Source organism: Oryctolagus cuniculus, chromosome Y (genome assembly GCF_051225735.1).
Source record: "Oryctolagus cuniculus isolate XC-2025 breed Fujian yellow rabbit chromosome Y, ASM5122573v1, whole genome shotgun sequence".
Classification (NCBI taxonomy): domain Eukaryota; kingdom Metazoa; phylum Chordata; class Mammalia; order Lagomorpha; family Leporidae; genus Oryctolagus; species Oryctolagus cuniculus.
The window spans coordinates 22,963,120-22,990,716 of NC_142889.1; the positions used below are offsets into that span (position 1 = coordinate 22,963,120).

Below are 27,597 nucleotides of genomic sequence, written 5' to 3' on the forward strand. Positions count from 1 at the left end.
TCCCTCACTCTGCATTTCAAATAAGTAAGTAAATCTTTAAGAAATAAATTTATTTTTCAATATGTTTCTCCTTAGCTTCTAGAATAGCATTCTCCCTTGGTGCTACTGCTATCTGTTGACTTGTCTTTCTCAGTCTCTTAATGGAGCACAACACATCTCCCAAATGTTGATATCCTGTCACAGATGTTTGGCCTCTTCTGTTCTCTAAGTTACAGACTCTTGAGCACCTAAATAACTCTCATGCATAACCTTGCCTATACATGCCTGAAGACTCCAAAATCTCAGATTTCAGGTCTGACTTAACTTTCATTTTCAAATGACCGATGAAAAAACATGTCTGGAAGATAGCATTTAGCCCTTTGGTTAAGATGCTGGTGTCACACACTGGAGTTAATGGGTGTGATTCCCAGTTCCTGCCTCTGGGAGGCAGCAGTGTGATGACTCAAATGATTGGGTTCCCTGCTCCTTGACCACCTCTGGACATTGTGGGTATTTGAGCAGTGAACCAGAGGGTGAATACCCCTTCTCTTCCTGTCTTTTTGCCTCTCAAATTAAAACACAAAACAAAACAAAAAACCCATGTCTATGTCTTCCAATAAAATGACTGACTTAATGGCTAAAAGCAGTTTCATTGTTAAATTCAGCAAAAATAATTCTTGGTTGTAAATGATATTTGAATAATGAATAATTGTAAATCAAACTTACATAATGGATCGGGAAGAGAGAAAGATGTGGACAATGATTTTTACATTTCACTTTGATACTTCTTTGTCATGTAACCTTAAAAAATCCATGTGAATTCATTGTGCCTAAGTTTGATGTCCTTAAAATTATGGGCTCATCTAGTTGAGGCAGTAGTTTAAAGGGAAGTGGTCAGAATCTTAGAAATCATCTTATTTCTGCCCAAAACAGTTAAGAGACATCGGCAAGTCATTTTATCTCTGTAGTTCTTTCTCCCTTGTAACATAAGAAGACCATCTTTCTATTTAAAGGATTTATTCTACACATTCCTATCTTAAGGTAAGGTTCACATGACTGTGAAACATTTTGTGACTGTCAGGTCTTCAATTCTACTGCATTGTTAGCAGTGTAATATCAAGCTGGCACTGAAGATGAAGTGCTAAACAACATAGGACTGCCAGGGCTTATTAGGAGCTACAAATAATTGAGTTCATGAAAATGTTTAAATTTAAAAATAGAATCACTCTATTATTGTTCAGAATCAGTATAGTTACCAATTTTTTTGTTTATAATAATTGAGTATCAGTAGCTTCATTTTTGATAGTATATCCCTGGTATTATATATTGTAATATTGTACAAAAGTATATATTATATATTGTAGTTATACAATATTTATAGACTAACTAAAATTATAGGTAGCAATATTTATTGCTTTTTTCTTTTATTGGATTTTATCATAGCATATGTCAATAAACCTTTCTATTTTAAATTAATGACTAATGAGATTATCCACTGTTCAGCCTCCTGGCTTTGCCTGACCCACTCTGCAATGCTGTAGATATTTGAGAAGTAAACCAGAGGATGAAAGATCTCTTCCTTCTCACTCTCTCTTGCTGTAACTCTACCTTCGAATAAATAACTAAATTTGTAAAACAAAAATATTATCCACTGCAAATTGAATATAATCAGAAGGAGAAATTCAAATTGGAAAGTATAACAATTTGGTAAAAGATAAAGGCATTTGTTATATAGTAAAGAGATTATTATGCAACCCAGTATTCTCCTAAATTGTATGGAGGAAAAGGAGCACTGGTCATTGACTCTCACCCTTAGAGGTTTACTTGGCATCTCTATTTTTTGGGTTTTTAAGGCACCAATATATTTATAAATCCAAGTTTATATATTTAGTTATTTAGAAGGTGGTTAATCACCTTGCCACCCACCTCCAGTCACACACACACACACACACACACACACACAATCTGTTTAGGAATGCAATCAATCCATTGAGAAGTTTAATCTCTCTGGGCAACTTAATTTGATACTACAGCTATCAATTTTATGTAGCTTTGCTAATGCTACAGCAAAGCAGGACTGTTTTAAAATTTTATCAGTTACAAAAGGAAACAGTCATGGTTTGTACACATTACATTTATAATTTATCTAAATATTTTTGTATTTTCAATCTTTGTATTTAAAAGTTGTTTTATTTTCATTGAGCTCACAAATACTTTTATTTAAGCACTGATATTAATCTATCTGTCTTTAAACATTCTCTTTCCTTGTCTGTCTGGGTTGTGCAGACAGTATCCCCTCTGAGACCTCAATCTCTTAGTTCCTCAGTGGTTCCTGAATCTTTGATGATGCATTACAGCGGGTTACTCATTCATTATTGTCATCAGCAGCCTCACTGACAGAATCAGCTATCTGATTCACTGTGGACCTTCTTTGCCACAGGCTGGAGGAAGACAAGTGTGTTTTATCTTATATGACTGTCTATAGGCTATCCTGCAAGCCCTGCACTGAGAGGAGATATGGAATGTCTTTGTTCCAAGCTGGCATACCTGGTGCTATGAACTATTTCCCAATTCTTAGTTATTTCATTTCAATCTCTGGGTAATACTCATTTCATTATTTTAATTCTAATTAGTAACTAGTGAACTCATAGGTAATTTTTTTTAAGTATTTTTAATTGTTTTTCAGGAAGAGTTTGCTGTTGATGAGGGTTACATGGGTTAAGGATTGATGTGACTGATTAAGATTTCTGTCTTTTTTCTGTTTCTAAAATCAGTCATTGCAGGATCACTAAATCAATCTTGTTTTAGTATGCTACTATGCACACTGTTCCAGGATGTACTTCCTCGACTCAGGGTTGAGCTGAGAAGTGGAGCAGGGGAGTAGCATTGTTATTATTTGACTTGGAAGCCTCATGTCATTCACTAGAGCAGTAGGGAGGTAGCAGCATGCATGTCATCTTTGCCAGCTAATGTGTGAAATGGGGAAAGTGTGCATACGTTTTGTTGCCTAAGCTTAGGTTAGTATTCATGGATAAATTAGAAAAACTTAGTAATGAAAGCCAGGAAGTGATTAATAGTGTTTTAGTAATCCAAGAATATTTTCTCTCTTCTCTCTCTCTCCTATCTCTCTCTGTCTCCTTTTGTCTCTGTACTTATGCCTTCCAAATGAATAAATGAATCTTTATAAAAAGCCACCACCCTATCTCTGGTTATAGTTTCTCCAAGTTGCCTTGCTGAGGTTGGAAGTTAGAAGAACTAATGTGTGCTCTAAAGAAAGGGCTGAACCAATCATTTACTCTTGGATATAATTATGTGTTGCTCCCTTTGGATCTTCTTTAAATTTTTTTTCTCTTAGATAGTAGTCCTGAGCCATAGGCTACTATGACTATCTGATGATTCAGATATGCTGAAATGCATAAACAAAAATGCAGGATTGAAAAAGAAACCAATTTGTTGAAATATGGTAATCAAAATATTAAAAAGAAAAAAATAGTAGAGAAGATGTTCACTTCCTGGGAGATGGAATACACACACTTTTCCCTATTTCTTCCCTTTGAATATAACTAAAACATTTGTACATTATGGAGGAAACAAACATAAAAAGTCTGAAATGTAGGAGCCAGCATTGTGTTATAGTGGGTTAAGCTGCTGCCTGCAATGCCAGCATCCCATCTGGAAACAAGTTGGTGTTCCAGCTGCTTCTTATCCAGTTCCCTACCAATGTGCCTGGGAGAGCAGCAGAGGATGGTTAAAATGCTTGGTTCCCCACCACATACAAGGGAGACCTTGAAGATGCTTCCATCTCCTGGCTTCAGTCTGGCCCATCCCTGAGTGTTGTGGCCATTTGGAGAGTGACCCAATGGATGGAAGATCTCTCTCTTCCTCTTTCTGTAACCATTTTTCAAATTAAAAAATAAATCTTTAAAAAAAAAGATGAAATGTAGAGAGATGTAGGACAAACAACCAGAGACTAGACCCAAGGAATGAGATGAGATGGTGGAAAGTTCTCTAGCTTGTCCTTTTGCCTAATATATGTCACACTTGGGCCCCAACAACTGGTAACCCAGAAATGCCAGAAGAAAGACAAAAAATGTCCCAACAAAAGCTCTATTTCCTAAGGCAAATGATCAGGAAAGGAGCAGCCTCACAAGACAGATCTGTTTGGGGTTGTCTCTCCTTGTTGGGTGTCAACATAAGCCAGCACAGAACCTGGACTTAGCTCCAATCTGAGAACACAGCAGGACTGCTTCTATAGAAAAAGCACATCCCAAACCAGCTGCAGCATGTTTGGCTAAATAGGATGTAGGTTCTCATCATAATTACTCACTCAGACTCAGAAAAGCACTTGTCATACCGAGAACCAGACAAATCTCAACTTGCATAAACCCAATAAGTAGATACCAACAATGAGAAAGCAGAGATGTTAGAATTATCTGACAGGGCTTAAGGCGACAATTATACATTTGACTGCCTACATTTGCAAAAGAAATGATTGTCTTTATAAAGCAAAACAAATTCAAGAATCAGCAAAAAATCCTGAAACCAATAAATCCAATGAGGTCTTAGAGTTCAAGATAAACAAGCAAATTCAGTAGTATTTGTATAAAATAGCAATGAATTACAGGCAACAAAATGAAAACTCTAATGCAACTGTAACCACTCAAATGAAGGAAAGGGGTCAGCATTATGGCACAGTGGGTTAAGTTGCTGTGGGTGGTACTGACATCTCATATGGTCAACGGTTTGGGTCCCAGCTGCTCTACTTCCAATCCACCTCCCTAATGTGTCTTGGAAAGCAGCAGAATATGGCCCAAGTCCCTGGGTCCTTGCACCCATGTGGGAGACCCAGATGAAGCTATTTTTTCCTAGTGTCCTTCAACCCAGCTCAGCCCTGGCAGATGTGACCATTTGGAATAAGGAAGAAGGAGATAGGGAAGAAAGGGAGGATGAGATGTATCACTAAGTTCTTAAGATTGTGTATATGAAATACATCAAATCTGTTCCTGTTACATATATAAATTCTAAAAAGTAAATAAACCAATGACTCCTAATTTTAAAATATCACATATTATATTTTGGTTAGACTGTTTTTATAGGCAAAAATTGTTTTGGAACTAGAGAGAGAGAGAGAAAGTTGTGACCTAGCTAAAATAACTTTCACATTTATCCTATTCAAAGAGGATTTGTTATTAAAAGGCAGAGCCTGTAGTTTATTCAGTCAATACAAATTCATGGAGCATATAGAATGTGCCTTCCCAGGCAATCAAGTCTCCCATTTGCCTCATCACTTAGTTTTTTTGTTTTCTTGCAAGCATTTGTCATAATCTAGAACTACCTTGTTACTTTATTTGGTAACTTGTTCTTGACATTTGTACCCACAAGACTGTACATTCCACATGGGTAGGAATTTCTTTTATTCCTCTGGGTGTCAGTAGGGCCTTGTTTGAGTAGGCAGTCGATGAGTATATTTTGAATGCGAGCTTGGGCCAGAGATTAATGAACTATTGTGCCTTAAGAAGATGAGCTGGATCTTGAAGAATGGATCAGATAAGGGAAGATTAAGGGAAAGGGGAACAATCCAGACAGAAGGTCATCAAGAGTAAAATCCTAATGGCTTTTATAGCAGTATTTGCTGCCCTCCCAATTAGAATAAATAGCAAAAACATTGAAGCTATGATTTTACATTAGATACTTTTGGGGAAAAAATAAAGTTGTCAGGGTAGGGACAGACTCTAAGGAACATCCAAAGCCAGACAGGATTTTGGAGCTGGAAGTGTTTTTAGGGATCCAGTCAACTCCCTTAGAGTGAAGTAACTGAGGAACTAAGGGGTGATGGTCACCTGGTTAACCAGAAAGTTAATTCTGTATGATCAGAATCTTATTCATTAACTTAAATCCAGTGCTCTAAGGTAATTTGGAAATATTTTAATAGAGAACAATATATGGTAAAATGGTGTTTATGGAAAGAAATCTGGGGCTGGTGCTGTGGTGTAGTGGGGAAAGCTACCACCTGCAGTGCTGGAATCCCATGTGGGCACCAGTTTGAGTTCTAGTTGCTCCACTTCCAATACAGCTTTTTTCTATGGCCTGGGAAAGCAGTAGGAGATGGCTCAAGGGCTTGGGCCCTTGCACCTGTGTGTGAGACCTGGAAGAAGCTTCTGGCTCCTGGCTTCAGATAGGCTCAGCTCCAGCCATTGCAGCCAACTGGGGAGTGAACCAGCAGATGGAAGACCTCTCTCTCTCTCCCTTTTTCTGCCTTTCTTTCTCTGTGAACTCTGACCTTCAAATAAATAAATAAATCTTAAAAAAAGAAATCTTACTCCATATTTAAGGCATATTGGAAGAAAATCTAATTCAAGGGAACACACAAATACTAGGAAGTAAAACTGGCATGACACAAATGAAGCCTTGATGAGGTGGTGAATATATGAAGGGGAAAGAACAAATTCACACTGGAGTGTAAACAAACAGAACAAAATCAATGCTACTGTTTCAATGGCTCCTCTGGAGAAAATAGCTCTTGGCCTGAGGATATTTTTGTTCAGTCCCACCTAGAATATTTACATGATTTGTTTTCAGTTACATGCTTTTTAAAATATTCATTTTGTTATATGAAAGGCAGAGTTACTGAGAGGCAGATTCAGAGAGAGAACAATTGAGGACTTCTATCCACTGGTTCACTCCCAAAAATGGCCATAATGGCCAGAACTGGGCTGATCTAAATCCAGGAGCCAGGAGCTTCTTCCAGGTCTCCTTCCTTTGGAGCAGGGGCCCAAGGACTTGGGCCATCTTCTACTGATTTCTCAGGCCATAGCAGAGAGCTGGATCAGAAGCAGAGCAGCTGGGTCTCAAACTGGTGCCCATATGGGATGCCAGCACTGCAGGTGGCTTTTCTTGCTATGCCACAGCACCGGCCCCTTCAGTTACATTTTGAGAATACATTTTTGATTGGATTATATATTTGAAATGCAGAAATACAGAGAGAGGAGAAAGAGAGACAGAAAGGGAGAGGGAGAGAGAGGTGTTCTACCTGCTGGTTCACTTCTTCAAATGACCACACTGGCTGGGAATGGGCCAAGCCAAAGCCAGGAGCCAGAAGCTTATTCAAGGTTTCCTATGTGGGTGCAGGGTCCCAAGCACTTGGGCCATCCTCTACTGTTTTCCCAGGGATATTGGCAGGAAGCTAGATTGGAAGTGGGGTAGCTAGGACATGAACTTGTGCTCATATGGGATGCCGGTGCTGCAGGTGGTGGCTTAACCAGCTACTGCACAGTACTGGCCCCAAGGGCATGCAGTTTCAGTTAAGAGTTTTTGGGGGTTGGCACTGTGGCATAGCATGTAAAGCTGCCACCTGAAGTTCCAGCATCCAATATGGGCTCCGACTCCAGTCCCAGATGTCCACTTCCAATACGTCTGTCTACTACAGTTACCTGGAAGAAACTTCAGGCTCTTGGTTTCAGATTGAGCCCAGCTCCAGCCATTGAGTGCACCAGCAGATGGAGGATCTCTCTCTGCCCCACCTCTGTATAACTCTTTCTTTCAAATAAATCTTAAAGAGTCCATGCATCATTCAGCCAATCAATAAATTAATGATATCATCAGTGAGCAATGGGTCCTGACTATCTTGCAAGACATAATAATTATAACTGAATATTATATAATTATATAATATTATAAAAATAATTCCATGAATTATTTTTGTAAACTTTCATTGAGATGGGTTATCTCCAAATATTGTATGGTCTGGTCATGATGGATTATGAGCCAAAAATCAGACCTTTGCTTAATGCCATTTCCTCAGATTACAGTGCATTTCTTAACTCCAGGTGATTCCTCTTTTTATCTGTAAGGCCAAGAAGAGGCTCTTTTGAGTTGTTACAGTCTCCTTGAATGACTGCAAACTTCACCTTAACTAAGATGTTAAAAATCAGGTTAAATTTGTGTGGTTGGGCCAGCACTGTTGCACAGTGGATTAATTCTCTGCCTGTGGTGCCAGCATCCCATGTGGACACAGGTTCTAGTCCTGAATGCTCCTCTTCCAATCCAGCTCACTGCTATGGCGTGAGAGAGCAGTGTTAGATGGCTCAAGTGCTTGGGCTCTGCGAGACCCAGAAGACACTCCTGGCTTCTGGCTTCTGGCTTCAGATCAGCTCAGCTCTGGCTGTTGTGGCCATTTGGAGAGTGAACCAGCAGATGGAGGACCTTTCTCTCTGGCTCTCCCTCTCACTGTCTGTAACTCTAACTCTTAAATAAATGAATAAAATCTTTTAAAAAAAGGAAAAAAATTGTAGTCACCATGTAGTAAATTAATTTCTTATGCTGTCAAAAAGCATCTAAGCCAGAATTGAGGAATCTGTACATGTCAAAGCTTACCAATTCAATGGCAGGGATGCTTATGAGATCAGGCTAACTCCTTTAGCTGTGATTTTGGGCTTACATAGGAAAACAAAGTTAGAAATACTGTGACACCTGGCACAGGGTAGGCACCTCCCTGTCCCACACCACCCAAATATACATTGTACACTTCCATCTATGATACCTGTCATGTCCCAGAAATTCACTACTGTTTCTCTTCTCTCCAACACAATGATAGAAATTTGAACCATGAATGGTAAAATATTGTGGTTGAATAACAGCACCTGTACAAGAGACATGCTCCAGTGAAAAATTTGGGGATTGTTTCAAGTGATGTCATGACAGATAACACAAACTGTTCTATTTGTTTTTTCAGAGTGCCTGTATGAAATTACTCTATGTTAAAACATTTCTGTTTCAAACAGAGTGACAAAACATTATCAAAATGAAGAAATTGATAGGAACATTATGTAGTGTATACTTGCAGGGTTATGTGGTTTCTCATATTAAATCAGTCTCTTAAAAATGTGCTGGATAAACTGGATCTCCACATGTAGAAGCATAAAACTAGACCCCTGCCTTGCAGCTTACCCAAAAATCCACTCAAAATGGGTCAAACACCTGAAGCTATGACCCAATACTGTCAAATTCTTAGAGAATATTGGGGAAACTCTGCTTGACATTGACATAGATAAAGATCCTTGGAAAGACCCCAGAAACACAGGCAATCAAATCAATATTGACAAATGAGATTATATTAATCTGAGAAGCTTCTGCACTGCAAAAGAAACACTCAGCAAAGTGAAGGGGGCAACTGACAGAATGGGAAGAAATATTTGCAAACTATGCAACTAATAAAGGGTTAATATCCAGAATCTATAAAGTGCTCAAGAAATTCAATAACAACAAAAAAAATCCAGTTAAGAAATGAGCAAAGGACTTTTCAGGCATTTGTCAAGAGAGGAAATTCAAATGGCCAACAGATATTTGAAAACATGCTCAGGATCACCAAGGCAGTGAAAGCATTAATATGAAAATTACAAAACATTAAAGAAATAAGTAGAATAAGTAAAATGGAAAAGTCTTCCATTTTCATGGATTAGAAGAAAACATCATCAAAACACCTGTGCTACCAAAAGCAGTTCACAGATTCAATGCCATGCCAATCAAATTACCAGTAAGATTCTTCTCAGCTCTAGAAAAAATGATTCCATAAAAAATTAAAAAAAATGATTCCATAAAATAAAAAGTGATTCCATAAAAATAATTCCATAATAACACAGGAGACCTTGAATAGCTAAAGAGATATTATATAACAAAAACTAAGCTGGAGGCATCACAATACCTGATTTCAAGTCATGCTACAGGTCAGTTATAATCAAAACAGCCTGATATTGGCACAAAAACAGACGTGTAGACCAATGGAACAGAACATAAACTCCAAAAGTGAATCCACACACCTACAACCAACTTATCTTTGACAACAGAGCTACAATGAAAACCTAGAACAAAAACAGTCTTTTAAAAATGTGCTGGATAATCTGGATCTCCACATGTAGAAGTATTAAACTAGACCCCTACTTTATACCTTACCCAAAAATCCACTCAAAATGGGTCAAAGACCTGAAGCTATGACCCAATACCGTCAAATTCTTAGAGAATATTGGGGAAACTCTGCTTGACATTGACACAGATAAAGATTCTTGGAAAGATCCCAGAAACACAGGCAATCAAATCAATATTGACAAGTGAGATTATATTAATCTGAGAAGCTTCTGCACTGCAAAAGAAACACTCAGCAAAGTGAAGGGGGCAACTGACAGAATGGGAAGAAATATGCAACTAATAAAGGGTTAATATCCAGAATCTATAAAGTGCTCAAGAAATTCAATAACAACAAAAAAATCCAGTTAAGAAATGAGCAAAGGACTTTTCAGGCATTTGTCCAGAGAGGAAATTCAAATGGTTCCAACAGACATTTGAAAACATGCTCAGGATCACTAACCATCAGGGAAATGCAAATCAAAACCACATTGATATTTCACCTCAACAGGCTCTCATACAGAAATTAAACAACAAATGTTGGGAAGGATGTGGTGAGAAAGGTGCCCTATTCCACAGCTGGTGAGAATGTAAGCTGGTACAACCACTATGGAAGACAATATGGAGATACCTCAGAAATCTGAATATATACCAATCATATGATACACCATCCCACTTCTAGAATTTACCCAAACAAAAAGAAATCAGCCTATGAAAAACTTATCTGTTCTACCATGTTCACTGCAGCACAATTCACAAGAGCTAAGATATGGAATCAATCAAGTTCTCCATCAACTGGTGACTGGATAAAGAAATTATGGTATATATATTAGTAATCCATTATATATATATATATATATATACACACACACACACATATATATATATATATATATATACACACATATATATATATATATATATATAATGGATTACTAATAACCTGTAAAAAATATGTCTTTTGCAACAAAATGGATGCAACCAGAAACCATTATACTTAGTCAAATAAGTCAGTCTTAAAAACACAGATACTATGTTTTCCCTGATCTGAGGTAACTTATAGAGTACCTGAAATGTAATGCATTGGAGTGAAGTGAACATTTTGAGAATCAATAATTACTTACAGCCTGTCTCTTTCATTGAGGAACAGTTTTTTTTTTTTTCATACTATTTGTTGAACTCCTTTACTTAGTGTAGGATTAACTGAATGATCATTAAATAAACTGAAATTAGCTTTTTGTAAAAAATTAAGAGAGGGAATGGCAAAGGGAGAAGAATTGGAGAATGGGTGGGAGGGAGGATAGAGTGGGAAGTATCATGATGTTCCAAAACCTATACATATGAAATACATGAAAGTTACATAACTTACATAAAATTTTAACAAATCTTAAAGACAAAGATGCCAGTAGGCAAAATGCTTAAGTACAAAGACAAATACTTATGTTTGCTGTTGATGCAAAAAAAAAAAAAAAAGTCCACAGGGGAATGACAAATTCTCTCAGAACTAAGCATCTTGTAAACATATGCAATAGAAAAGCAGACTCAAGCTCAACCAAGAACACAGCCACTGTGCTGTTTAAGGCTAATTTGTCTTCCCCACTTGGTGTCAATATACTAAAAAGTAAGGGATTAAAAAGATGTTCTAGGCTCCTGTGACTGTTGAGTCTATTTCTCCTCTTGTGAGCTGCTCATTTGTTGGGGGGACACAACCTTTCTAGACTCTTGCAATATTTGCAGTAGGTCAAATTCAAGGTTAACTCACATTTGCTGGCCTGCAGCTCCTCGAATCCTTCTGACCACAGCAGTGCTTCCTCTGGGGGAGGCCTGCAAGAGAAGTTCTGCAGTTAAGAGGGCACATATCAGGTCCCCTTTCCAGCTCAGCTGTTCAGGTTTGTGAGCACAGGATTCTCAATTTAAGTAATGAAAGTTTGTTGCTTGCTTTTCTTGCTGGTTTTGGGCTTCCCAGGAGTGGAAGAATTTTTGCAAGAAATAACTCAATCATGTCTTCCAATCTTTTAATCTTAAAAAAAAAATCACTAAGAAGACAGGTTTGAAAGCACAACTACAGCTGAATATATTTTTATCCAATAAAGCTGTCTAGTAGCTACAGACAAACCAAATGAGACAAAAACAAGTAGCAATCTTATCGACCTAATATTTAAACTCAGCATCGAATTACTGAAGTTTCCTCAGTTCCTCAGACTGTAACTACTAATGTTAAGAGTAAAGGTCAGAACTACCTTAAAATCACAAAGATATGATTTTTTAAAGATTTATTTGTTTATTTCAAAGTCAGAAGTAAAAAAGGAGAGGAAGAGAAAGAGAGAGAGTGATCTTCCATCCACTGGTTCACTCCCCAATTGGCTGCAATAGGTGGAGCTGTGCTGATCCAAAGCAAGGAGCTTCTTCCAGGTTTCCTACATGGGCACAGGGACCCAAGGACTTGGGCCATCTACTACTGCTTTCCCAGGCCATAGCAGAGAGCTGGATTGGAAGAGGAGCAGCCAGGACTTGAACCCACACCCATATGGGAATGTACCACTGCAGGCAGTGGCTTTACCTGTTACACCACAGCACCAGCCCCATCACAAAGATATCTTAATATATTGTACATTCCAAACAGCAGATGATGGGACCTGGCACCATGAATTAAGGCACCCACCCCATATTGGCAATGGTTTGAATCCAGGCTGCTCCACTTTCAATTCAGTTCCCTGCTAATGCAGCTGGGAAAGCAGTGGTGGATGCCCCAAGTCCTTGGACCCCTAAGCCCTAGTCCAAGACCCAGAAGAAACTCCTGTCTCAGCCTCACCCAGCCCCTGGTCCTTGTGGCCATTTAGGGGAGTGAACCAGAGGTTGGAAGACTTCCCTTGTTCTGCCTCTCCCTCTCTGTAACTCTGACTTTCAAATAAACCTAAAAAAAAAAAAGATGCTATTTCTGGCCCAGAAACGGTGGCAGTTTCTTTGCAAGGTTAATTGCTTTCCACCTTCAGTCCTGGATGCACCAGAGACCATGCATAGGGAGTGATGAGTGACGACTGGCCCACAGCCTCACACCCCTCTGACCCACAACACTCCTTTGAGGAAGACACTGCAAAACTATGATTTGTTCCACAGTCATGACTGTGTGAGAATGGCTTTATCATGAAAAAGTGAGAAAGGACTCAAAAGGAAGTCTTCAGCCAGCAAAAACACGTCCCCTGATATGAGCAGACATACAAGATTAAGTTAATCAGATTCATGAGCTGGAAAACTATGCCCCCAACCCCTATGTATTCCACCTGTATTCCCAACTTGCCAAGCAGACAACTAATCACGCCCCTTTGGGGAGTGCATAAAAACCATGGAGCCCTCTGGGCCTGCCCTTGCCCTCCCAAGCCTCCAGGCACACAGCTTTTTAGCAGCCCCTCCGGTGTCTGCCCACACCACATGGTTTTGTGGTCATTCCCACCTGCACAGTTTTTCCTCTCCCTGTGGCTCTGGACTGTGAAGGCTTGTACATGGCCCTTGTTCACCCCACGTCTCTTGGTGTGGGGCCTTCTGGCTGCCTCTGGAGCCTCCTGGCTTGCCCCGCCGCTGCTCTCCTGCCCACATGCTCTCTCTCTTTTGCAGCCTCTGGTCTACTCCCTGGAAAAGCCTGGTGTGCCTCAGCTGCTTTCAATTTCTCACCCCCTTCCTCTTGGTAAATCCCTCACCTTCCTGTGTATTTCTCTCACACTCTAAATGCTAGACTGTACCATGTTTTCTCATTTACAGAAACTCGATATTTAGAATTCTTATCTAAATAGACAAGGACCCTCAATATATCAATCTTGATTTTAAAATAAAGGTAAACGATGTCCCGCCCACCCCCTCCCCCCAGCAGCAGCACAGGATGATCAAGAGCACAGCGTGGCCAGGGTTCCTGGGACGAAACTGTTCTCAGCCACACACAAGGCCGCTCCACCTGCCTCCTTGCAAGCCCTCCCCGAGTGTCCACACTCAGAAAGTGAGCACAGCCCTCGTAGATACAATTTCCCCGGGTAAATTCGTATTGTGCACTTGGCTTTTCTGCAGACGTTCAGGTTACAGGGTATCCCAAAGTGCCGCGTGTGTAGCAAGCCACATGTACTTACGAGGACCAGTTCATCTTCTCCAGCTTTTCCACACTCTTGGTGTCATGCAGTACCAGTCCCCGCACACACAGACTACTAACCCGCAGCCCTCAGCGGGCTGCAGCCTTTACAGCCGGCCGGCGTGGAGGCGGGTCTCTGGGGGCCAGCCCCGCTCTTCTAGAGCGATGATTGGCTGAAGGCCTACGGCAAGGGCAGAGCCTGAGCCTGCACTGGGCACTGAAGCCCGCTAACTGGCTGGAAGCTGTTGACTTCTGAGCTACCGCTTAGAGCGCCATCTGGCGAGATGCCACAACCTGCAGGCCTGCAGAAGGCGATGAATTTTTCCAGGTCACACAGCTATGGCACAGGCTGGCTCAGGCCCTCCTTTCCCCCAGCCTGGGGAATCTCTGCCCCCTAGCTGAGCGGATTTCCGGAAAGCACAACTGTGCCTCTGCTTCCCTCCTTAGTGGGCAGGAGAACCAGGAACTCCGCAATACGGGGCCGGGTAGTCTCCAGCAGCAGGAGACAGTGACTGTCTGAAGGTGACACCTGAGGTGGGCCTGCTTTTGGGTGGGCTCTGGGTTGGGCATCTGTGCTCCTGGGCCTGTGGGGCTACTCATCGCCTCCTGGCAGCACTGGGAGCTGGCGTCCTGGTGGCGAGGAAGGGTGAGTGAGGCGCAGTGAGCTCTGAACTTGGGCGTACCGAGGTCTTTGGAGTCTAGCAGTGCAAAGAGACAAGCTCACCTCCTGAGTCACTGCTGGCCAGCTTAGAACTCACCAGAACCTTTAATTAACAAAAACAACGTATATAGTGGTGCGGTTGGGTGGGAGCACTTTACTTGAATGAGCTGCATTTGTGAATTCTTCAGAAACCACCACCCCCTCCCTACTCCTGCAGCCTTAAAATGATTGGTAAGTGGGGCATCCCTGTGTCCTAGCGAGTAAAGCCGCTGCTTGCAGTGCTGACATCCCATGTGGGCACTGGTTCAAGTCCCGGTTGCTCCGCTTCCAATCCAGCACTCTGCTACAGCCTGGGGAAGCGGTAGAAGATGGCCTAAGTCCTTGAGCCCCTGCACCCGCATGGGAGGCCCAGAAGAAGATCCTGGCTCCTGGTTTCATATGGACACAGCTCCAGCCCTTGCAGCCATTTGGGAGTGAACCGATGGCTAGACCTTTCTGTCTGTCCCTCTCTCTATGTGTAACATTACCTCTCAAAATAAATAAATAAATCTTTTTTTAAAAAATTGTATCTAATGTTGTGAACTAACTGTGCATACACAATTAGTTAAGCAAGAAGAATAACAAAAAATAATAAGGAAGAGGAGAATGAGGAGGGGAATGCTGAGATAATGTGGTACAATAAGAGAATGAAAATGTTTCAGGGCTGGCGCCATGGGATATTGGCTAAAGCCGCCTCCTGCAGTGCCAGCATCCCATATGAGCATCAGTTCTAGTCCCGGCTGCTCTTCTTTCAATCAAGCTCCCTGTCATGTCCTGGGAAAGCAGTAGAAGGTGGCCCAGCTCCTTGGTCCCCTGCACCTGTGTGTGAGACCCAGAAGAAGCTCCTGGCTCCTGGCTTCAGATTTGCATAGCTCTGGGTGTTGTGGCCATTTGGGAAGTAAATCAGTGGATGGAAGATTTTCTCTCTCTCTCTCTCTCTCTCGGCCACTGCCTCTGCCTCTGCCTCTCTGTAACTCTGCCTTTCAGGTAAATAAAAAAAATCTTAAAAAAAAGAAAAAGAAAGAAAATGGTCCAAGGAGAAGGAAGTAGCAAAACAGCTGAATGCTGTTGCGAGTTTAAGATAAAGGCAGGGAAGTGACATTGACTTAGACAAGATTGAAGTTGTTGGCGATATTGCTTAGCACAGCTTCTATGAAATGATGAGGATAAAGTCCAGTTAGAGTAGACTGATGAGATGAGAGGATAAAAAGTGAGGGAATGAAAGAATGACTGTAGAAAGCACTTTAGGGAAAGAAAGGAGAGAATTGAAGTTGTAACTCTAAAGGAGGTGTGATCAAGGAAACATCTTTTTCTCTTCCCTCCCTCCTCCCCCTCTCCTTTTTCCTCCCTCCATTCCTCCCTTTTTTCCTTCTTTCCTTCCTTCTTTTCTGCATAAATACTTAATAGAGAGGGGAATTTTTTGCAGAAGTAGTTGAGGGTGTCATCCAAAACCCAAAATGAGAAGCCTATAGAATCAGGAACACATCATCTGTTGAAAGAGGAGAGAGAAGGTAGAATTTATATGTGGGGAAGGGGTCTTGCATGGTAGGAATATTAGAATTCCCAACTCATTCATTATACTTGCTCAATGAAGTATGATCCAGGTCATCAGTAGACAGTAAGGGACAGTCAGGGGTGATACAAATTTCAGGAGGAAAAGGGTTTGGAAAAGTAACATGGATAGTGGAGAAACCAATGTCTTTGGGAAGTATAGTGTAATACTCACCAGTGTTGAGTGCCCATTTGAATCTGAGATTACAAATAAAAATGGGTTCATTTCTCCTGACTCAGCTTCCCACCATTGGCATTCTGAGCTGCTGCCACTGCTGTTCTTACCACCACAGCCATGATCTCCTTAACAGACACCCAGAAAATTGGAATGGGATTACAGGATTTGGAGTGTTTTTCCTATTCTTTGGAATGGTTCTTTTTTGACAAAGTGTTACTTCCTATTAAAATGTTTTGTTTGTGGCTGGCTTGGCTTTTGTAATTGGTTTAGAAAGAACATTCAGATTCTTCTTTCAAACACATAAAATGAAAGACACTGGATTTTTCCTGGGTGGTGTATTTGTAGTCCTCATCAGTTGGCCTTTGGTAGGTGTGTTTTTCAAAACTTATGGATTCTTTCTCTTGTTCAGGGGCTTTTCCTGTGGTGGTTGACTTTATTAGAAGAGTGCCAGTGTTTGGATACCTCTGAAATTTACCTGGAACTAGATCATTTGTGAATAAAGTTGGAGAAAGCAACAATATGATATAACAAAAAGTGAATTTGAAGAATCATTTAAAATATTATTTATAAAGTTCTTTGAAGAATATTCAGCACAAAATTAAATTTCATGAAGTAGCTTTTAATATTCTTTACAGAAGTTTAAAATGTATAGCCTACAAAGTACCAACAGCAGTTAGCAAAGAAGCAATGAAAAAACAGGCCTTCTAATCAAGTGACCGGAAGTCAGTAAGCAAACTGAGGGAGAGGAAATCATGTTGCAATGTGTATTGAGACTCCTGAAGGCTGTCTTCATTGTTTCCACCAAGTATGATTTTTTTTTTGCAAGTTCAGAAGCACCCATAGGCATTTGCTTTGTAGAAATGTCCACTACAATGGGAAATATATTTCCAATGCATTGTACCTTTGAAAGTGTTGCATGAGTTAGATTAGATTATATCCTTTTGATGTATTAAAACCAAGGGAAACCCAGTTTTCATGTATGAATTGCTTTTTTTTTGTAAATATGTGGTTAAAATAAAACTTTTATGGTCTTTCTGAATCTTAATTTTTTACAGCCAGATGTAAATCTGAACTTTGTAATAGTCTTTTTTTCTGGAATAGGCAGAGGTCTATTAGTTCTCTTACTTCCTAAATTACAGCTGACTAAGCACTTTTCTGGTCAACCACACACTCTGGAAGTGTGGATGCTTCTTTGGACTCTGAACTCCTGAGTTTCTGTATCCTTCATTACATGTTAATATTTAATAGAAAGCATTTTTGACCATGAAGAGGTCTGTTATGAAACTTGTCTTATTAAATATTCTTCTACTTAATGATACCAAATGATGCAAACCAAGTAGATTTTTCTACATCATGATGTGGTTTTTCTTCATTCTTTTATTTTTTTAATTTTAGCTGTGGTTTTACTATTTTGTTTTTAATTAATTAAAATTTACTTTTAATAATGTTTACTTTAAGACATATAACATATTAAAATGTTAAACTTATAACTTATTAAAAGCAGTTCATTTAATCTGAATCTTCATTTATTTTCACCTTTTTCATAATATACAAAAATGAGTATATATGATGTATGCTTCATATGATCATTCTTTGGGTTAAGGAAATGGAAAAAATATTTTAAGTTCACATCCTAAGGTTATTTTATTAGAATTAAACTGGCCATGGTTACCTAAAAATATGACACTAAAAAAAAAGGTGAGAAGTTGCTGATTGACAGCAAGAAACAGCAGTTGTTTCTTTTATAATAGATGTGGAAACACATTTCAACAGGCACAGTACTATTTGTTTTATCATGAATGTTTGTGCTATTTATTTTTAAAAACTTTTCAAAGCTTTTTAACACATAAAATCCTAATTGAAATTTGTGGTATTATTTACAAACATGTCTACAAACTATATTACAACTTGTATTATCTTTAGTGAATCTTTTGATGCACATAGAATTCCTAACCTTGTTCATCTAAAGAAAGAAAGACTTGGTACATAGTCTGATGGTTCAGTTTTGGAGATTTCTGTCTTTTTGGAAACTTTCATTTGACTTAAGATGTATCTGTGAAAATGGCGATGTATGGAGACTCCTACCTCAATCATTCATGGAATAAAAGACCTCAAGTTGTGTTTAATGTTCTTCAAAAATTAATATCCTCACTTGGGCAGTGTCAAATGTATATACATTGAGTGTTGTCTTATATAGGTGCCCTGTAGGACTCTGTTAAACATATTTTTGACTGATGCATATCATTGACAGTGGGTCAATTATTTTCAGAGTAAGAAGAGTATCTGTTGATGTAAGGCACATCTATATTGTTTCACTTCTTTGTAGACATGTATTTCTTATAAAATGTTGCACTGTAACAGAGATACCTTTTTAACAAAAAAATAAGAATAGAAATAGTAGAGGGAGGAAGAAGGGTGGGAGTATGGGCAGGAGGGAGGATAGGGTGAAGGGAATCACTGTGCTCCCAAATTTGTATATATGAAATGTATGAAGTTTATACACCCTAATGTTTTTTAAAGTAAGGAAAACACAATGAGCACCCATGCACCTTCACTAAGTTCAACACTTGCTACAGTTTTGTGGGTTTTGCTTCATCTATTTATGTGTGCATTTTCTGTGAACCACTTCAGAGTTGCAGACATCATGACAGTGCATACTCAGAATGCCTGCCTCAGAAATAAAAGCCAACATTTATAGTCTCAATGATCACCATTTAGCCTCCTTGAAATGTGCCTGAGAAGTCAGCAGAAATTGCCCCAAATTCTTGGGTTGCTGCTACCCACATAGGAGACCAGAATAAAGTTCTTGGCTCCTGGCTTATGCTTGGCCCAGACCTGGTTATTGTGGGCATTTGGGTAGTGAACCAGCAGATGGAAGATATTTCCCTATCTCTCCTCTTTCCTCTTTTCTCTCTCTCTCTCTTGCACTCTCACTCTCACTTTCTCTCCATGTGTGTTGCTATCCCTTTCAAATGAATGAATGAATAAATGAATGAATGAATATTTGAAAAGATACAGTTCAAAGAGTGGAAGACAAGTGCCATGTGAGGAAACAGTAGAGGAATTGTATTTAAAATTTATCAAAAACTTAATCAACTATAAGAAAATAAACTCTTCAATTTAAACAGTTGATAAAAATGTGAAAAGTCACTTTCTTTTAAAGATTTTATTTATTTATTTGAAAGGTAGAGTTACAGACAGTGAGAGGGAGAGTCAGAGAGAAAGGTCTTCCTTCCGTTGGTTCACTCCCAAATGGCCACAATGGCTGGAACTGTGCCAATCTGAAGCCAGGATCCAGGTGCTTCTTCCTGGTCTCCCATGTGGGTGCAGGGGCCCAAGGACTTGGGTCATGTTCTGCTATCCCAGGCCATAGCAGAGAGCTGGATTGGTCACTCTCACATCAAATATACATATTAGAAATAAGTGAAAGGCTTTCCAATCTGGCTGAAAAGCCCATGAGAGTATTTCAGGCATGGAAAGCCAAGACACTCTGGCAAAAAAAAAAAAAAAAAAAAAAAAAAAAAAAAAAAAAAAAAAAAAAAAAAAAACACAAACCCTAAATGAAAGATCTCTGTGAGTGAGATCCCAGTGGAAAGAACAGGTCTTCAAAGAAGGAGGTACCTTTCTCTGAAGGGAGGAGAGAACCTCCACTTTGACTATGACCTTGTCTAAACAAGATAAGAGTCAGTGAACTCAGCGGGCTTCCATAGCCTTGGAAACTCATGACTGGTGCATAGGGAGATTACTGATGCCATAAACAGGAGTGTCAATTTGTAAAGTCAACAACAGGAGTCACTGTGCACTTACTCCTCATGTAGGATCTCTGTCCTTAGTGTGCTGTACATTGAGACTTAATGCTATAACGAGTACTCAAACAGTATATTTCACTTTGTGTTTCTATGGGGGTGCAAACTGTTGAAAGCTTTACTTAATGTTTACTAAGCTGATCTTCTGAAAAAAAAAAATGAAGAAATTATCAATTCCCAACTTGACTCTCACTGGGATTAAACATGACAATAGCTCTGATCTGATTTCATCATCATTTAAAAAAATCATCTATTATTTTTCACTTTATGTTTCTGTGTGTTAGCAAACTGTTGAAATCTTTACTTAATGTATGCTAAACTGATCTGTATATAAAGAGAATTGAAAATGAATCCTCATGTGAATGGAAGGGGAGAGGGAGTGGGAAAGGGGAGGGTTGCGGGTGGGAGGGACGTTATGGGGGGGAAGCCATTGTAATCCATAAGCCATACTTTGGAAATTTATATTCATTAAATAAAAGTTAAAAAAAAGAAATAAGTGAATAGATGCAGTGAACTGGAGCCACTCTTGAGCACTGATTTCCAGCTTTTTTTTTTTTGACAGGCAGAGTGGACAGTGAGAGAGAGAGACAGAGAGAGAAAGGTCTTTCTTTGCCATCGGTTCACCCTCCAATGGCCGCCGCAGCTGGTGCGCTGCAGCCGGCACACCACGCTGATCCGATGGCAGGAGCCAGGTACTTATCCTGGTCTCCAATGGGGTGCAGGGCCCAAGCACTTGGGCTATCCTCCACTGCACTCCCTGGCCACAGCAGAGAGCTGGCCTGGAAGAGGGGCAACCGGGACAGAATCCGGCACCCCGACTAGGACTAGAACCTGGTGTGCCGGTGCTGCAAGGCAGAGGATTAGCCTAGTGAGCCACGGTGCTGGCCCTCCAGCTTTCTTATAGATTGTCCTCTAAGCATCTCATGAAGACAAAAGAAGTGGACAGTCTCATTTGTCTCTACTTTGAACAAGGCTTATTCATACTTGCAGACCCTGGGAGGCAGTGGAAATGTCTCAAGTAAGTCTTATGCCTAAGTGTGAGACATGGATTGCATTCTTCACTTCTGGCTTCAGCCTGGTACAGTTCTGGAAATGCACATTTGACAGCAATCTCCTATTAGACAAGATCCCCTCTGATAAATCTTGTCTAGCAGAATACCACCTAGCACTCCCAGAATACTAGCTTTTTTTTTTTTATAAAAAATCTTCAGCAAATGTCCCAGAGAATATTCTGTTGAGACTGATTTATATCACATGCTATAAGTCCATTGTAAAATAATTGCTAAAGAAGTAAATGTTAATCATAACACATTTCAATCTTAAGCATAATGCTCTTTTTAAAAATAATCTTTTCACTCTCATGTCCAGCTGTAGATTAGCTTTTTCCAAAGTCTCATGTTATATTAAGTCAATTTTTTTTCAATGAAAGTTGAAAATTGTTTCTTTTTCAAATTGCTATCATTTTTTTCTATGAGATTCAGGAGTTTAAAATTCTGCCTATGGAGTCCATTGATGTGTTGCAGTAAACTAAATCTCTGCCTGTGGTGCTGGTATCCTATATTGGTGTAGGTTCATGTCCTGCCCCTCTTTTGATCCAGCTCTTTGCTATGGCAAAGAAAAGCAGTGGAAAGTGGCCCAAGCACTTGGATCTCTGCACTTGTATGGGAAACCCCAAAAAAAACTCCTGGCTCCTGGATTCAGATCAGCCCAGCTCCAGCCATAGTGGCTGTTTGAGGAATGAACGAATGGATGGAAAACCTTTATCCCTGTGTCTTCCTATCTCTGTCTGTAACTCTACCTCTCAAATAAATAAATAACATCTTTAAAAATTCTTCATTTTGAAATATTGTGGTATCATAAGGAAGCCTTTTTATTCTATGATAATAAATTCCAAGAAATTAAACAGCTCTGCCCCTTGAACACAAATAAAAGACTTGAAATTCAACATATTTTAGGGTTAATTCCTAAATGTGACTCTTAATAATAGCGCAAAATACAGACTGCATATCATAAGAGGCAGTCAAAATTTGTTTATCAAGTCACATTTAATACTGACTGTAGTTTGAATACTACAAATGTAAAAAATTGTGTATAACTTATAACCATAAAGAAAAGTTACTCTGTTGTGATATAATCCATGTATTACCAAATTTATAAATGATCCAAAGTTCAGAACAAATATTGACAGGTAGATTAATTGTAGTGATAGAGCATAGGAGGACATGTCTATTGAAAAGGGAAGTTTCAGTACAAAGAGACTGCTGATGATCAGTGAGATGGTGAAGAAAGAACCAGGAAGATCAGCATGGCTTGGGACAATTACATAAGGAAATGAAGATCTTGAACTAAAAGATTAAAAAGCCGGGGCGGGCACTGTGGTTTAGCAGGCAAAGCTGATGCTTGCAATGCCAGCATCCCATATGGGTGCTGGTTCAAATCCAGCTGCCCATTTCTGATCCAGCTCTCTGATGTGGCCTGGGAAAGCAGTAGAAGATGGCCCAAGTCCTTGGGCCCCTGCACCTGTGTGGGAGACCTGGAAGAAGTTCCTGGCTCCTGGCTTCAGATCCATGCAGCTCCAGGTGTTGTGGCCAATTAGGGAGTGAATCAGCAGATGGAAGACCTTTCTCTCTCTAGCTCACTCTCTCTCTCTCTCTCTCTGCCTCTCCTTATCTCTCTGTGTGTAACTCTGACTTTCAAATAAATAAATAAATCCTTTTTTAAAAAAAGAGATTTAAAAGTCTATTTCAGAAGACTATCAAAGACCTGGTGACAGAGAGGGAGTGCTACAAAGAGCAAATTGCTAGAGGAGATCACAGAAGTCAGCTCTACCCTCTTGGAATGAAAGGGCTGAAATTTTGTTGCATCATTCAAAAATGCTTTATATAAATCTCTGAAAGTCTTCTTCACAGGAGACTAGCAGCTCAAAGTCCTTCCACTGAAAGAGGGAGAAGAGAGCAATTGCTATGTAATCTGCTATGCTAGCATTGGGAAACTTTGAAAGTATTGAAATGTCTGTTGTGCACATTACAGGGTAAAAGGGCACACAGGAACACATCCTATGTGAATAAACCCAATGCTAATCAAAATGGGGAAAAACTGTTCTGAGGTACAATCTCAAGGATGGATATAATCTGGTATAGAAAACTCTTGACATGGCAGATTTAGTACAAGAATTTAGCTGAATTTTGAAAGATTATATATAATATACAGTAACTTGTAATTTTGCTTTTCATGAGGTTGCGTGGCCCTCAGTGTGAGGTTATAGCATAGATATGAGTCTACTACAGCTACTGAGTGAGGTGATCCCTGAGTATTTATTTGCATGTCACTGCAGTTTTGTGTTCTCTTCTCACATTCACAGTTTATAGAACTCCAGTAAAATGCTACAATACCATATTTCTCCATGAAAAATGAGTCTGTGAAGATTCATGATTCATTTGTCAGTGAAGATCCACTCAAAGTGTTAGTAGTTTTATCCATAAATTTGCACTTGATAAATTAAAAATGGATTATCAAATTATACAGAGCCATGGAAATTTGAAGTTATCAAGTTCTATATGGAAACAATAAAAAGTGATTTGGGAACCCAACTTAACAAATGTTCTAAATCACCTGAAATTTGCTCTTATTGTGAAAGATAAAACTTTAGTAAAATCTGAATAAAAGAAACAAATAAAATATGCTGACCATTAGGGAATTATAATGAGAAAGCATCAACTATACATTAAGTGAATGCAAATTCACATATCAATAAAACAGAGGAAGTACACACCTATAAGGGTGTTAACAATATAAAACATCAATGACAATGACTATGGTTTACAAGTATACAAAACACCAGAGAGTCTTATTCATGGCAGGTGAGAATATATAGTGGTGCTTTACAAGATATCTTGACATGCTCTCATAAAAGCTACAATAGTATCAACATACAATGCAGCAACCATGTCCCTATTTATTTATCCAATTCTCATGAAAACAAACTTATGCCCACATATAACTCAATGGCTTTATTTACCATGACCTAACTTTTAAGACATAAAGATTCTTTCAGTAGGTTAACAGATAATCAAATTGTCACACTAGGTAAAGACTTGTGAGGCAGAAGATCCTTAATGTGCAGCTGCTTGGCATGGGGACCAACAGAAAAGGAAGAAACATAAAGTGGACACAGATAAATGGCACAGAGCCACCTGAAGGAATGCATGCCCTCTCAGACTAAGGACAGATGTCACCAAATGCTCATATGAGCTGAGACACAGGGAATGGAGAGACTGCAGGACAAAAACAAAGTCACCCTGTAGGTCAGAAAGGTTAGAGACACTGAAGTCCTGAAGTGGGCTATATGGACAAGGGAATCAGTCATTCTTGTAAGTGGTAGATTCATTCAGCCAGCACATGCTGCAGGCACAATTGACAGAGTCTTCTAAGAGCTGGGCTGGATGACAGACAAAGATTCTTCAATGACAAAAGCTAAAGGACTGACAGGGTTCACAGTCACATAAAATGGTATACTTCAGAGAATACACTGGTTTCAGGATCATGATTAGAGACACACAGAGTCTGGCATAGTTACAGGCACATGGGGTTGGGGCCATTGGGAGGCAGATGGAGTCTGCAGGTATAGGATGTAGAAGCAAAGGTAGGAGTACCTGGTATTCCATATAAATCAGTTCTTGGAGAAAATTTATATGCTTCAGTGAATATGTTGGAATCAAAGGCAAAATCAATCATTTTGGGTTCATTCTTATAATTAAAATAAGAAACATAGAAAGAAACAGAGGGTAGACTGTGGCATAGCAGGTAAAGCCACTGCCTATAGTGTCAGGATCCCATATGGGTGCCGGTTCAAGTCCTGGCTACTCCACTTCTGATCTAGATCTCTGCTATGGCCTGGGAAAACAGTAGAAGATGGCTGAAGTGCTTGGGCCCCTGCACCCACATGGGAGACCTGGAGGAAGCTCCTGGCTCCTGGTTTCAGATCAGATCAGCACAGCCCTGGCTGTTACTGCCATTTGGGGAGTGAACAAGCTGATGGAAGACCTCTCTCTCTGTCTTTCTCTCTCTCTCTTCTTCTCTCTCTCTGCATCTGCCTCTTTCTCTTTGTAACTCTGCCTTTCAAATAAATAAATAAATAAATCTTTAAAAAAAGACTGTCTTGGGGCTGGCTCCGTGGCACAGTAGGTTAATCCTCTGTGGTGCCAGCATCCCATATGTGCACCAGTTCTAGTCCTGGCTACTCCTCTTCCAATCCAGCTCTCTGCTGTGGCCTAGAAAAGCAGTAAAAGATGGCCCAATTGCTTTCCCCTGCACCCACATGGGAGACCAGGAAGAAGCACTTGGCTCCTGGCTTCAGATCAGTACAGTTCTGGCCATTGCAGCCACCTGGGGAGTGAACCAGTGGAAGGAAAGCCTTTCTCTCTCTCTCTCTAACTCTACCTGTAAAATAAATAAATAAAATCTTCTTTAAAACAAAAAAACTAACAGCACAATAAACAAAGAACATTGAAACCTTTTCCATGGGCTAGAGATCCTCTCAGTCTCTCCTCAACAAATGTAGTGGAGATGTGGTCAGGAAAATAAAACATAAAGAAAATGTTAGATATAAGGAAAAATTTTTAAGAAGCTAAATTGTCAATATATGAAGATGACACTATTATCTACAAAGATAATCCAAAATAGTTCAAAAGTAAATCCAAACTGATAAGTGAATTAAGCAAAATTACTGGATTAGCAAGCAATATATGCAATCAAGTGGGTCATTATGTGCCAGCAAGAAACAAACAGGAAGCAATTGTAAGTGACCAAATACAGACCAGGAAAGAAATTCTTAAGGGAAATGAAACAAATGTAATATCTTTAAATATTCTTAATATATATTCAAGTGACCTAAGAGCAGAATAGAACAAGACTATGAAGACAAAGAAAGGCCCTGGATCCAATAGACATTTGTAAGTTGCAACTCATGAGCACTTTGTTGTTGCAGTTTACAGGACCCCAGTGCGTGGGGTCACCGGGGAGGTGACCCAACGCCCTGCTGTCTGCAGAGTAAGGCCATAGGAGGGTGAGATGGCTTCAAACTCTAGTCCAGGCTTCATCCTTCACTGTCCTCACTCTGCATGACCCCCAGTGACTGCCCCCATGCCAAGGGTGATTCTGATTGGTTGCATCTCCTCTGATGTCATGTGCGCTTACTGGCTGTGAGAACTGTCTATTCAGCGCAACGGGACAACACTGCATAACCATGGTGATCTTCTTTGCTGGCTCGGTTATACTGGGCTTTCCAACTCTGCTGCTGAGAAAGGCCCCAGGTGGGTGAGGCTTGTCATTCTGTGAACATCTTGCACAACTGCAGTCCTCCGAAATGCAGAGGGAGGCCTTGGAAGCCGGGAAAGGGTGAGTGTGTGGGGCCATTCCACTTGGCCTGCAGGCTGGGAGCTCAGCCTACAGCCGGGACACCGGCCATTTTGTCTCACTCAGCACTCAGAGACTTCCGCTCAGACCTAGAGCTCCTTCCGTGCTGCTTGGGGTCCCCTCAATTTGTGTGGGGAGGATGGAACTGTCCTCAGGGAGAATTCAGAATGCATGTGTGGTGTTCCTGTGAGGAGAAACCATGATCTCTGGGGTCCTCTGTCCCTCCTTTCTAAGGGACAGATTTGGGGGAATCAGGATCTCAAGCCTACAACCTGGTCCTCCGGCATAGCTCTTCTAGGGATCTGGGCCCACTTTCTGTTGCTAGTAACACAGTATCACAGACTGCGAAAGTTACAGAAAACAGTTTTATTTGTCTTACGGTTTTGGTCAAATTTGGAGGGGCAGCATCTGATGATGGCCTTCTTATTGACAGAGCCCTCAGGTGGCTCAGAGACCATGTGGCCAGTAGGGGAGAGGCCAAATGTAAAAAGGCTTCTATAGCAGACACCCTGTTGAAAACTCATTAAACACTTTTTATAAAGTCCCACCTGGTACCACTCATTGATAGCTCATAATTGCATTTATTTTTCTGTGGGTTTCAGATGGGATAAACCATGTTAAGCCATACTGTAAAGCCTGGCAGTAAATCCCTAAATGTTCATCTCTCTTCCCCACCTTGCCAAATGCCAAGTTCCTTACTGAAATTTCAACACTACAAAATATTTTCCCCTTGATATATTTAATTAAGCTTAAGCTTCTGTATTTTAATTGATTTTTTCTATAGAATGATCAATAAGTCTTTGAAAGGTTTATTTTCTGTTTGTATTTACTAGGAGAGAAAGTAGAAACTCCAGTGTAGTATATATATATATACACACACATATAATGTGTATGTGTATATTATACACATACATTATATTATGTATAATATGTATAATGTATAATGTGTATATATAAT

General features: G+C 39.9%; 2 pseudogenes; both read left to right on the plus strand.

Annotated features, from left to right (window-relative positions):
* Nucleotides 1–27,597, plus strand: part of LOC149119374 (uncharacterized) — a 203,251-nt pseudogene that overhangs the window by 13,328 nt on the left and 162,326 nt on the right.
* On the plus strand, nucleotides 16,537–16,947 carry LOC149119375 (vesicle transport protein GOT1B pseudogene; annotated as a pseudogene).